Genomic DNA, 13,196 nt, shown 5'->3' with positions numbered 1-13,196 from the left:
CAACAGAATGGTTTGACGGGACAGGCATATTTTGTAGAGTTTACCACTCGTGTAAAATAGACTCCCCATCCATTCAAAACAGATCCATATCTGTCCATTTTCAAATGCAACTTATGGATGGGAAACAGATAATTTACTCCAAGACTACCCATGTGCTACTAAAGGACTGAGGAAGCTCCTAAATGCTTTATCCCATGTATGGGTCCCCTCAAATTATCTATAATATATCTGACCCCAGATATTCTCATTAAGGGTAATATATAATTATTGACTGTGGATTGGTAAGGCCAATCTATAGCCAAATGGGATAGGTTATTTCATGCACAAAAAGGGAAATTGGCTAGGCATAAAATTGTCCGAAAGGGCAACTAGCCTAGTACTTACCTATGGTCAACCCATACATGCAACAAATGGGCTTATAAAATCAAAACACAGGAAGAAAATATACAGCAGACTGGTAAAGGTTAAACAACCAGAATAAATTAAAATATATATTAAAAAAGGGTTACAGGCATAAAACCCCTTCAAGGAGAATAACTTTGTAAGTCTAACATATAAAATGATCCTTGGCAGGTCTACAAATCATTTGTGATCACCTCAAATAACTATGAGCACAGAGGAATGATGAGACTAGCGCACGCACACACACACACACACACACACACACACACACACACACACACACACACACACACACACACACACACACACACACACACACACACATCCAAATGGCCCTTCAAATGAATAATTTACTAGACACTAATATGAAACCATGAATCAATGATATCAAAGACAGTTTACACACCTGGAATAAACTTTTCTTCCGTTTCTTACTAAAATTCTACTTTCTACATCTGAAAATATTCAATTGACCCAAAATTTGTTTTAACTTCAGACAAATACCTTATACAGTCTTATCACACTATATAAATAAATTCCAAAAGATCACATCTGAATTCATATATAGCAGTAAGATTTTACACATCTGTTAAATAAAAATGTTCATACTTAAAGTGAAATGTGGGATTAGTTTACCAGACTTAATGGGTTATGACTATTGCCAATGTAGGCTAGTTCTTTTCTATATATCAATAAAAGGCAAAAAGTCACCATATAAAAGAACACAGTGCAAGGCTTTCCAACAAAAATAAGACAACACCACCAGTTTTCAGAAAGGCTGTATAAGCGCTTTTGTTTGTTTATTCCACCATAAAAATGGAACTTCTTCAGATACAAACATACACATCATTTCCTCCATTTAAATACCAACCAACAATCATGTGCCATCCTTTCTTAAAAAACAGCAATATTTCTAACTAAAAACCTTAACATTTGAAAATGGCCCCAAATGCATTTTTTAATATTCATGAAACATACAAAATGTTTTGTTCTTTTAACATTTCATGCCTACCATACAATCCCTGCAAAGAATCCTAGACATACATCATATGATAAAATTCCACAAATATTGGTAATACATACATCCTAACTAAAACATTTTATATTTTTATTACCTACCTAAAACAGTATACTTTGTAGTTAATGTTTATTATATGTATCTCCTATTTTAAACTTTATATGCATTCTTATTTTTGTTTTTATTTTAATTTTTTTATTTCTATTCTTTAAATTTAAATTTCAATTTCAATTTCAATCCAAATTTAAATTTCTTTTGCCCTTAAATTCAGAAGACTACTAATTGAAATTATATCATTCAGGCCCGGCAGGTTACTTGCATTTAGCAACACCTGCCAGAACATTTCTCTATATTCAAGAAAATTCGACCAATTTCCACCTCTCTCTTGCCTTCTAACCATTTCCAATGCACAAAAACAAATTTTAGGTTATTAGTGAATTTAAGGGGTTAAAGATATACAATTACACCGATGAAATGTTGAATGCACATCATGGTAAGTTACTTTCAAAGGGGTTTACATTTGTACCCAGAGGGCAAAATCATGGGGTGGATACAATCCTGGATTTGAAATTATTTGCCAGAACTGTTAATTTTAATTTATTATTAGAAAAGGGAGGTAGGAATGAAGTTAAAACAACCCCGTTGGTAAAAAGAAGTACTTTTAACCCCTCTTTGCTTCCCCCAGTGGCAATTTTTGAAAAATTAACAGAAATGGAAATCAGGAATTTGTTGGTTAAGCGTACTAAACAACTAGATGGCAACCTAACTAAGAAAGAGCATAATGTACTGGAGGAATTGAAGAACAACCATCAGGTGAGGATTATGAAACCGGATAAGGGGGGAGGGGTTGTGATTATGGGAAAACATGATTATACTAGTAGGATGTTAAGTTATTTGAATAACAGTACAGTGGAGCCTCCCTAAATGAAATAAATATTTTTAACAGTGGGCTGGATATGTTACTGGAAGAATTGTTCTAGGAATATAGCTTTAGTGAAGAGGAAATTACGTTTTTGAAGGTAAAGTACCCTAAGGTTCCCTCCTTTTTCGGGATTCCAAAGATTCATAAATCTTTGGAAGACCTCCCGATGAGACCAATAGTTGCGGGGAGAAGAAGTAAAATGGAATATTTGGCTAAAATGGTAGATTTTCACTTAAACATTTTTTTGAAGACAAGGAGCATGTGCTTAAGGACTCTAGGCATCTTCTAAAAAGTTTGGCAACAAGTGAGTATAGAGAGCAGGTGCTGTTTATCAGTATTGATGTGAAGGATTTATATATGAGTATCCCACATGAGGAAGGGGTGGAAATGTTTCAAAATGCACTTAGAGAGGGTACCAGGTTTTCCAGTGATACAATTTATGTGCTGACCATATTGATGGAGTTAGTATTAAAAAATAACTTTGTATGGTTTCAGGGAGAGTATTATAAACAAACCCAAGGTGTAGCAATGGGTGCTATTGTAGCACCAGTGTTTGCAAATATGGTACTTTGGTACTGGGAGAGTATGTTTGTGCTAAATTCTAGGTTCAAGAAGCACCTATATAGATACTACAGGTTCCTAGATAATATCCTACTGCTCTGGGAAGGTACGGAAATTGAGGTGGTGGAATTTATGGAATATATAAATGCCACAACAAGTTTTTTAAATTTACATACTCAATGGGAAAAGAGGAGGTTAACTACCAAGATGCACACTTGTATAAAAATGCTTTGGGAGGATGCCTTGAGTCGAAAATATTTAGAAAGCCAACTTTTTCAAACAGCTTTTTGCACTTTCAGAGTGAACACCCATTTTGGCAGAAGAGAAATCTGGTAAAAGGGCAGATGATTAGGATTTCTAGATAAACTAAGGAGTACAACAAATTTGAGGAGGAACTGGGAATTTTGAAGGATTTGTTAGTGGATAGAAGGTACGCAGAGTACCTTCTGAATGGACAGGAAGAATATGTAATCAGCAGAAGGGATGGTTGGTATCCCCCATTGTTAAAAAATCTCTGGGGTGCAGATGAGGAAGGAAAATGAATCCAAGATAAACTCACTTTGTTGTGTTATGACATATGACTTATTCAGTAGAGATCTGGAGAATAATGGAAAAAAAAAACTGATATGGGATGTTTGGAGCCTTTGGCTTGATGGATAAGGTGGACCCTAACCCTAAAATTGTGTATAGAAAAGGTAATAACTTAAAATCATTATTTGAGAGGAACCAGGAGAAGGATGGAAGGATGTGTTTAAGATGGATGAGTAAATGTGGAAATTGTAGGGAAGGTAGGTTTATGTATGACACTACCAACATTGTTATTACAGGCTACCAAAGGGTTATTGGTGTTAAAGGGTTGCACAACTGCCAGACAAAGGGAGTTGTTTATGTGGCTTTATGTCAGACATGTAATGCCTACTATGTAGGAAAAATGGAAAAAGAATTAAGAAAACTGATGTATCAGCACAATTATGCCATTAGGAGGCAGGATGGGACCAATGTACTTTACAGGCACAGTGTCATGTGCAAAGATTTTAAAACATTTTGTTTTTGTGTGTTGAAAAGTGTTGAAGGCAGGAGAGAGGTGGAAATTGATCATATTTTGTTGAATATAGGGAAATGTTCTGGCAGGTGTTGCTAAATGCAAGTAACCTGCTGGGCCTCAGTGATAGAATTTCAATTAGTAGTCTTCTGAATTTAAGTGCAGAAGAAATTTAAATTTGGATTTAAATTTCAATTTAAAGAATAGAAATAAAAATAAAATTAAAATAAAAACAAAAATAAGAACGCATTTAAAGTTTAAAATAGGAGATACATATAATAAACATTAAATACGAAGTACACTGTTTTAGGTAGGTAATAAAATAGAAAAGATTTTAGTTAGGATGCATGTATTACAAATATTTGTGGAATTTTATCATAAGGTGTATGTGTAGGATTCTTAGCAGGGATTGTATGGTAGGCATGAAATGTTAAAAGAACAAAACATTTTGTATGTTTCATGAATATTAAAAAATGCATTTGGGGCCATTTTCAAATGTTAAGGTTTTTAGTTAGAAATATTGCTGTTTTTTAAGAAAGGATGGCACATGATTGTTGGTTGGTATTTAAATGGAGGAAATAATGTATATGTTTGTATCTGAAGAAGTTCCATTTTTATGGTGGAATAAAGGAACAAAAGCACTTATATAGCCTTTCTGAAAACTGGTGGTGTTGCTTTATTTTACTTGGAAAGCCTTGCACTGTGTTCTCTTTTCTATATTGATAATAGTAAACCTCTTTGGTCAATGCCTGAAATTCTAATACTGTCCCTTGCAAATAGTATGACAACCAACATGTCTTCAAAGAGAGCATGGGATGTGGTTCATGTGGACTTATGGCTTGAGAAGAGAACATGGAAGGATAAATCACTTAAATTGTTCCTTATAGTTATCTTATATATGGTATTGATATAAGAAAATAACACGGTGGGACACATTGATCAATTTTTGGATTGTGTTCAACAAGGAGTTCTGGGATCCAATCATAAATCAAATGCATTCACTTAGAGTTTTGCACATCAGGTACCATTATCTAATATTGTGATCATGACCATAACTGCAACTTATATCAGGCATATCTGTAAGAATACCTGAACTATAGCACAGGATTTGGATCATGAAAAATATAAACTTAAATGTAAGAGAGAAAAATATGATAGCACCTTCAAGTGTCAAGATTTGATATATGTCCTTCGCTTGTTCTAATGACTTGCAGTTGCTGCTAGTTGAGATATGAGTTAAGAGGACCCATTTGCTGGGGAATAATTTAACATCCTAAGAATGGCAAAAATGCTAAAATTGAATCTATGATATAAGATGGCCTACTTTACTCAGATACATATCTTCTAAACTGACCAACTTTTAGCATATTATGACTATACAAGATGTTCAAATGTGTGTAGTTGGCCAGTATACATCATTTTGGCACTGCACTCAGGATAAGACATCTCAACTCCATTTAGTTAGTTCTTGTTAAGCTGTAAGTAAACTTTGGATGCTTACTATAGAGAGTGCTATAGGGATGGTTAAACATGTTTTCCTATCAGTGCAAATATGGAGTTTTGCTTTGTAGGGATTTAATTAAATAAAGTATAACTGAATATATTTTAATTATGAACATTATTTTATTTTATTTTCATCAGCAGAAATATTTTCCTCAACCGTGGATTTGAGAATTGCATGTTTTCAGATACACATTGTAACTTTGGTCTTGTAATCGGTTCTAAATATCTTCATGGAATGTTTATTCAGTGTTACCAATATAGCTCAGCAGCAATGATTTGTTTATTTACCAATAATATCACAGTATAAGCTTATATATATATATATAGATATATAGCTATATATATATATATTTATATATATATATATATATATATATATATATAGAGAGAGAGAGAGAGAGAGAAAGATACAGATATATAGTGTATATATATATATATATATATATATATATATATATATATATAGATATAGATGTACAGATAGATATATAGTTCTAGAAATCCATTAAATAAATAGCAGATGAAATAATAGACAAGATGCATGATACTTCTACATTTATTAACTCTTATGTAGATGAATAGAAATATTTAATAGACTCTAGCGTAATCTAGTGAACCCCGGCATCATATATAGACTATACTATACCACCAGCACAGTTGCATTATAGACCAGATATTCCAAACAGTAACTGAAATGTTTTTACATCATTCATTTTTTCAAAAGACACAAAGTATAAAAATCAAATTTTGACAAACAGCAAGTTTGAATCAACTCCAGCTACACAAGACACTTTTTAAACTGGAAGCTTCCTGATTTTCAATCTACTGACCTACATTTTTAATGCATCTGTTACACTGAGACTAGTATCATTGCATTATAAATATCATTACATAATGCCTTTGCGCATTGTACTATCTCTTACCATTCCTCCCGACTAAAGGCCCATAACTAATCTATGTCCCATTGCAAAGATGTTTGAGAAAATTATCTAGCCTCAAATTTCCAACTACATATTAAAATATGGTCCTTTAAGAGATTCATAGCATTATTTCTGTAACAGATGCACCATAATCTCAGTAAGCCATATGTTTACAGATTGCATTTCATGATAACATGAATATTTGACTACATCCTGCATCTTTGTACTAGGAGGATAAAGCCTTCACAATGGCCTAGTAAACCTTAGTCCACTTAATGTCTCAAAATTCTCATTGGTCTGACAAGGAGAGGATAGGAATGCTTATCCAGGTGAAAGGGGCAGCCAAGGACTGCCCAATGACAGAAATCATGAAAGTGATGGTTGTGAAGACTGCCAGCCTAGTTAGGTAGAATGTTGTAAATAATTCTATGCCCTTGTAAATATTAATATGATCCACAGGCTTCTTTGACAAATGGCAGAACACTGTGTTATGTTCTGAGCTTCAAAAATGTAACCACAGTGCAGCCTGCTGGAAGAAAGCTGATAAGTAAAGAATTTTACGACTGTGTGTAATCTGAAGCTAGGAGACAGGATGTCTGCAGCTAGAGATTCTTTCTGTTGCCATAAGACATAGATAATTACTAGGTTTCACATGTAAAGTGTCTTTTATTGCTTTGGCTTCCTGGCAAAAATCAAAATGAAATGTTAAAACTTTGAGTTCTGTGAGCCTGGGAAACTTCAGCAGAGGTGACAAGAATGATGTAATCTGAAATGACTCGGCAGTAATGTGTATTATCAATTTAAGACTATCTCTCAGAGAGAGAGATAGCATTTTATATTTTGTTCTGAGGCTGACAACAACTCACCAGCACTTGCTTTACTCTGTAAGTAAGACTCAGATCTTAGAATTTCTCTTAGAGAGAGAAAGGAATATAGCCAGATTAGTCTAGCTGTTTTCTATATTTATGGAAGACTGTCCTACAATGTTGTTTTAAAGTATTTCCTGTGATTTCTGAACTCTTATCTCGTCACTGTTTTGAATCACTGAATATTGTCTTGTGTTTTTATTATTTATTATTAAATATTTTTAAACCTTTTAACTGAGGCTATTTTATGTAGAGATAATTTATGCTCATAGCGTACTTGCATGTATTTGGTGATACTATATAAGCCACTCCAATAGCTTTACTCTTTGTTACACTTACTATTTGGATAATAATAGCATTACACAGTAGAATTGGACACCCTTTGGTAAGGGTCTTTAGAGTAGCTGATAAGAGCAGTTGGTGGCAGTGATTACTACCTTATAGCCTGGGCAGAAGGGGGCATAGCTAGTGAACCTGTGCCAGCCTTCACAGGAGTGTCTGTGTGTTTGTATATAAATAAAATCTCAAAGTATGTTTGTCAGCTACTTGGGCAGGGAAATGAAGCACTGGTTGGACAGAGAGCGTACTGGAGGTTTTGGCTTGACTACTCGGCTGAGATCTGAACCCTATAGCTGTGCTAGTGGGGAGTCTTATTAGGGATCTGGAGAGAAAGGGAGATTGACTGTGATCTCTGAGTGCTCATAAGGGAAATTGTACTTTACTGTGTGTGTACTTGTTATGCTCCCAATGTGGAAGCCCCTCACTGGGGTTAGTGGTGAGGATTGAGGCTCCTTGATTACTGGGCCAGTGCACAGGCATCACATCTTAATTGTTTGGCAGTGGTGTGATATCCACATCACATAGTTATTGTTTGATGGTGGTGAGTTAGGCAATTCACATATTAATTGGCTTGTAATGGTGTGGATAGTGAATTCCTGTAGCCTGTGTACAGTGATCAGTGAAGGTGTTTTTGTACTCTAAAACAGCCATGCAGTGAACATTCAAAATTCAGATCACAACAGTTTTATTTCTTTTGTTAGCTTAGTCAGGGAGAGCAGGCAAGCATGTCAGCAGAGGAGTATGGCAAGCTGGCAAGGAGCCAATTGTCAGAGATGTGCCAGGCCAAAGGACTGGTACATGGAAACCTGACTAAGGCAGACATGATTGCAGCTTTGGTCACAGCTGCTTCTGAGAATAGCAACCAGGAAGATAATCAGACCGTAGAGATGTACAACACTCAGAGAATGGACAGCTCAACCATTCTGCAGAGGACTTAAAAATCCATCTGGAGCTAAAGAGACTTGAGTTGAAAACCAAGTGTTTGGAAATAGAAGCAGCAGAGAGGCTGAAGCATTAGAGATCAAGGAAAATGACAAACTGTAAAGCTGAGGAGAAGGAGAGGCAGAGGCAACACGAAAAGGAGATGCTGACTCTTCACAAGAGTCATGGAGGTAATGACAAAGGAAGTAACTGGACCCCAGAAGCACAAAAGATCAGTAAATTTCTTCCACAATTTACAGAGGGGAATAATTTTGATAGTTTCATTCATATGTTTCAGAGTATATAAACAGTATGATGTTGACCAAAGGCTCTGGGTATGGTTCCTGACCCCCTTACTCCATGGTAAAGCTGTAACTATTTTGTCCAACTTTCTGACAATGAGTTTTTAAATTATAATGTTGTAAAGAATTGTTTCCTACAATTTTTTTATACTAATACCTGAAGCTTATAGGAAAATGTTTCATGAGCATAGAAGCAAGCCAGATGAAAATGTGTGTGAATATGTTGCTGAACTGAGCACTTATTTTCATAGGTGGGTCAGTGGATGTCAGGTCACCACTTTTGAAGGGCTGGCAGACCTTTTGGTGAGTGAACAAGCCCTTAGCACTTTGCTTGAGGACATGAGGATCTGCTTAGCTGATAGACAATGTGCTACTTCAGATGAGCTGGGGAAGAAGAGAGACCTATACCTAGGAAGCAGGGCATCCCTGCACAGGACAGGGACACACAGTGTTGCTCATAGGTCTAAGGAAACCCATGGTGGGCAGCCCAGCAAGCCCCAACAGAATCTGCCAGTAGCAGGGGAAGCCACTTGTCCAGGTCCATGTCCAGGACCTATGGTTAAATGTTTTGAAAGCAACCAGTGGGGCCATGTAGTATATAGATGTCCACGGAGGCAAGGTGGGGAACAAAAGCTAGGGAGCCAGTAAGTGGGAATGACAAAATGCCAATAGTAGGTTGTCTTGAGACAACAAGGGCACCAAACTACCACAAGAGGTTATATCCTAGCATAGTGAATGGCAAAGAGGCCATTGCTAAGAGGGACACAGCCTCTGACATAACCATTGTGATGCCTGCAATAGTTACAGAGGAGCACTACTTGCCTGGGCAGTCTACTCCAGTGAGAGCTTTAGGAAGGACACCATTCCAAATAACTTTGGCTAGGGTTCACCTTGACTGAAAGGATGGAAAAGGAAGCCAGCCAGTAGGTGTGTTTGAGGATATCCCTGCATATGTCCTGACAGAGAATGATTCTGATAATGCAGTACCATGTGCGCATGCAGTTACATGCAGTCATGCTTGGAGACAAGCATGTGAGTCTGATAGCCTGGGGGAGACCCAGACAGACCACACACTTGCAGCCATGACTGGTGAGGTGGCTACTTTAGGGAGGGGTCTACCCTGTAGCAGTGAAGCACTGAAGGTGAGCCACAGCTGCTTGTAGGTACTGATGTTCCCTTGGACCTAGTGACTGTAAGGGCAAAGGTGAGTAGTAGTACCCAGGCTGACAGTGAGGCACTGCTCTCAGAGGATGCCAGACTTCCAGTGGAAGGGGAGCTGGGAAAGGTTACAAAGAGAGAGTTGAGACAGACTCACCTCTCAGACCCTACATTACAAGGCCTGAGGCAGGTAGCTAGTGAGGCACCTAATTCTCAAGGGAAAGGGGAATTGTATACTGGGGCAAAGGTTTACTGTATAGTGAGTGGATCACTGAGAGAGGGCTAGAGGGTTAGAGAATACAGCAGTTGGTAGTGCCTAGAGACTACCATCTGGCACTGCTAGCCATAGCCCATGATATTCCCTTTGCAGGTCATATGGGCATAAAACATACACAGAGACATATTATGCAGAACTTCTATTGGCCTGGAATTTCCAGGGATGTAACAGGGTACTGCAGAACATGTGAGCAGTGCGAAAAGTTAAGCAAGACAAGAGAAAAGGTGAAAGCAAATTTGATGCCTTTGCCTGTAATTGAGGAGCCATTTCAGAGGTAGCTATGGATATTGTGGGGCCTCTGAGTACCCCAATTTCCAAAGGGAAAAAGTATATCCTAGTGGTAGTAGATTATGCTACAAGATACTCTGAGTCAGTGGCTTTGTCTTCCATTGAGGCAGAAAAGGTGGCAAATATTTTATTAGAGATTTTCTGCAGGTTAGGTTTCCCAAAAGAAATACTGACTGACAGAGGTGCCAATTTCATGTCAGACCTGCTGTCCTGTCTGTGGAAGTACTGTAGGGTGAAACACCTAAATTCCACTCCCTACCATACCCAGAATAATGATCTTGTTGAGAGGTTAAACTCTAGACTCAAGTCCATGCTATGGGCATTTGCAGACCAGTTTAAGAGGGAGTGGGACAAATATTTGCCCAATCTGTTGTTTGCTTACAGAGAGGTTCCCCATGAGGTTTTACATCCTTTGAGTTGCTGTATGGGCATAGGGTGAGAAGCCCTCTAGACTTAATTCCTGATGACTGGGAGAGTGAGTGTGAATTTCACCAAGAGTCTATTTTGGCATATTTTTCTAAAGCTCAGGACAAGGCTCAGGGAATTCATGGGTTTGGCCCTGAAGAACCTAGCAGAAACACAACAGCAGAAAATGGTCTGGTATGACAGGAATGCTCGAGCTAGAGAGTATGCTGTAGAGCATCAGGTAATGGTTCTCATTCCTGTCAGAAACAACAAACTGCAGACAACCTGGGAGGGACCCTACAAGGTGGTAAGGAAGGTCAGTGATGTTAAATACATGGTGGAAAACTGCTAGGGAGGAGGCAGGAGCTCAAAGTGTACCATGTTAACATGATGAAACCTTACCATGATAGGGAGGCCCTTGTGTTGAGTATTTGCAGTGGATTGCAGAAGGAGTCTGAGGGAGATCTGGTGACTGATCTCAGTGAGGCTCAGACTGACACTACAATGGAATGCGGTAGCAATGTCCCAGCAGCTATCTCCTACCCAGGTTCAAGAAATCAGAGCCATTTTACAGGGGTTTGGGGATGTTCACTGGGAAACCAGGGTGCACCCACCTGGTTCAGCACCAGGTGGATACAGGACCCTGAAGGTCTATTAGACAGACCCGTTATAGGGTGCCTGAGAGAGTCAAACAGACACTGAGGAAGGAGATACAGGAAATGTTGGAACTAAGGGTAATTCAAGAGTCCAATAGTCCCTGGGCCTCCTCAATGGTGCTGGTACCAAAGATGGATGGCAGCACCAGGTTGTGTGTGGACTATAGGAAATTAAATAATCACACAGAGTCAGATGCTTACTCCATGCCTAGGACAGATGAAGCCCAAGAGCATCTGGGTGAGGCTTAGTATCTTCCCAGCATTAATCTTACCAAGGGTTACTGGCAGGTGCCCTTGACTCCCAGTGCTAGAGAGAGGTCAACCTTTGTGACTCCTTTTGGCTTGTATGAGTTCACAAAAATGCCCTTTGGGATGAAAAATGCACCACCGACTTTCCAGAGGGTGGTAAATAATATCCTAGCAGGAGCAGGGTATTTTGCCCTTGTTTACCTAGATGATATTGCTATCTACAGCCATTCCTGGCAAGAGCATCTTCAGCATATCAGGGAGGTGCTGGGCAGACTAGAGAGGGCAGGGTTGCCCATTAAACCCAGCAAATGTCAGGTGGGTATGGCAGAGGTCTCCTACCTGGGACATATAGTGGGGAGTGGTGAGATCAGGCCAGAACCTGCCAATGTGTAAGCCATACAGGCATGGTCTGCACCTGTAACCAAAAAGCAGCTGAGGGCATTCTTAGGGACAGCAGGGTACTACAGAAAGTTTGCCCCCAGTTATAGTACCATATATGCTCCCCACACAGACCTGACAAAGAAAAACAGGCCAGATAAGGTAATGTGGACCATAGCATGTCAGCAGGCATTCCAGAGCTTAAATAAGCTTTGGGAGGATCCCCTGTGTTAGCCAGTCCAGATTACAGCAAATAATTTGTTGAGCAGGTGGATGCTTTGAACCATGGGGTGAGGACTGTACTTAGCCAGATTTCTTCAGAAGGAGAAGAACACCCAGTGGTTTATCTCAGTCACAGGCTCCAACCCAGGGAGGAATGCTATGCACCTGTAGAAACGGAATGTCTAGCCATAGTGTGGGCATTGCAGAAACGTCAGCCTTATCTGTATGGAAGGAAATTCACTGTAGTTACAGATCAGAAACCCCTAACATGGTTACATTGAGCCAGCCAGTGAAATGTCAAGTTGCTAAGGTGGAGCCTAGGGTTGCAAGCATATATGTCAGTGCAGTACTGCAGTGGGATTAGCAATGCCAATGCAGATGGGCTCTCAAGACAGGAAATGGGGTAAGGTATACCCAGATAGACCTAACCCTCTCAAGCAATGTTTCTCAAGGGTCACTTGAAAAACTAGCTTGAGGTCTCGGGGGGGGGGGGATTTTGATGGCTGCCAGCCTAGCTAGATAGAATTTTGTAAATAATTGTATGTCCTTGTAAATATTAATATGATCCACAGGCTTCTTTGACAAATGTAAGAAAAATGTGTTATGTTCTGAGCTTCATAAATTTAACCACAGTGCACACTGCTGGAAGAAAGCTGATAAGTAAAGGATTTTATGACTGTGTGTGATCTCAAGCTAGGAGACAGGATATCTGCAGCTAGAAATTGTTTCTATTGTCTTAAGACAGAGATAAATACTAGGTTTCACAT

This window comes from Protopterus annectens, chromosome 10.part0 (assembly GCF_019279795.1).
Source record: "Protopterus annectens isolate FY-2018-M chromosome 10.part0, PAN1.0, whole genome shotgun sequence".
Classification (NCBI taxonomy): domain Eukaryota; kingdom Metazoa; phylum Chordata; order Ceratodontiformes; family Protopteridae; genus Protopterus; species Protopterus annectens.
Note: the sequence above shows the minus strand (reverse complement) of the source record.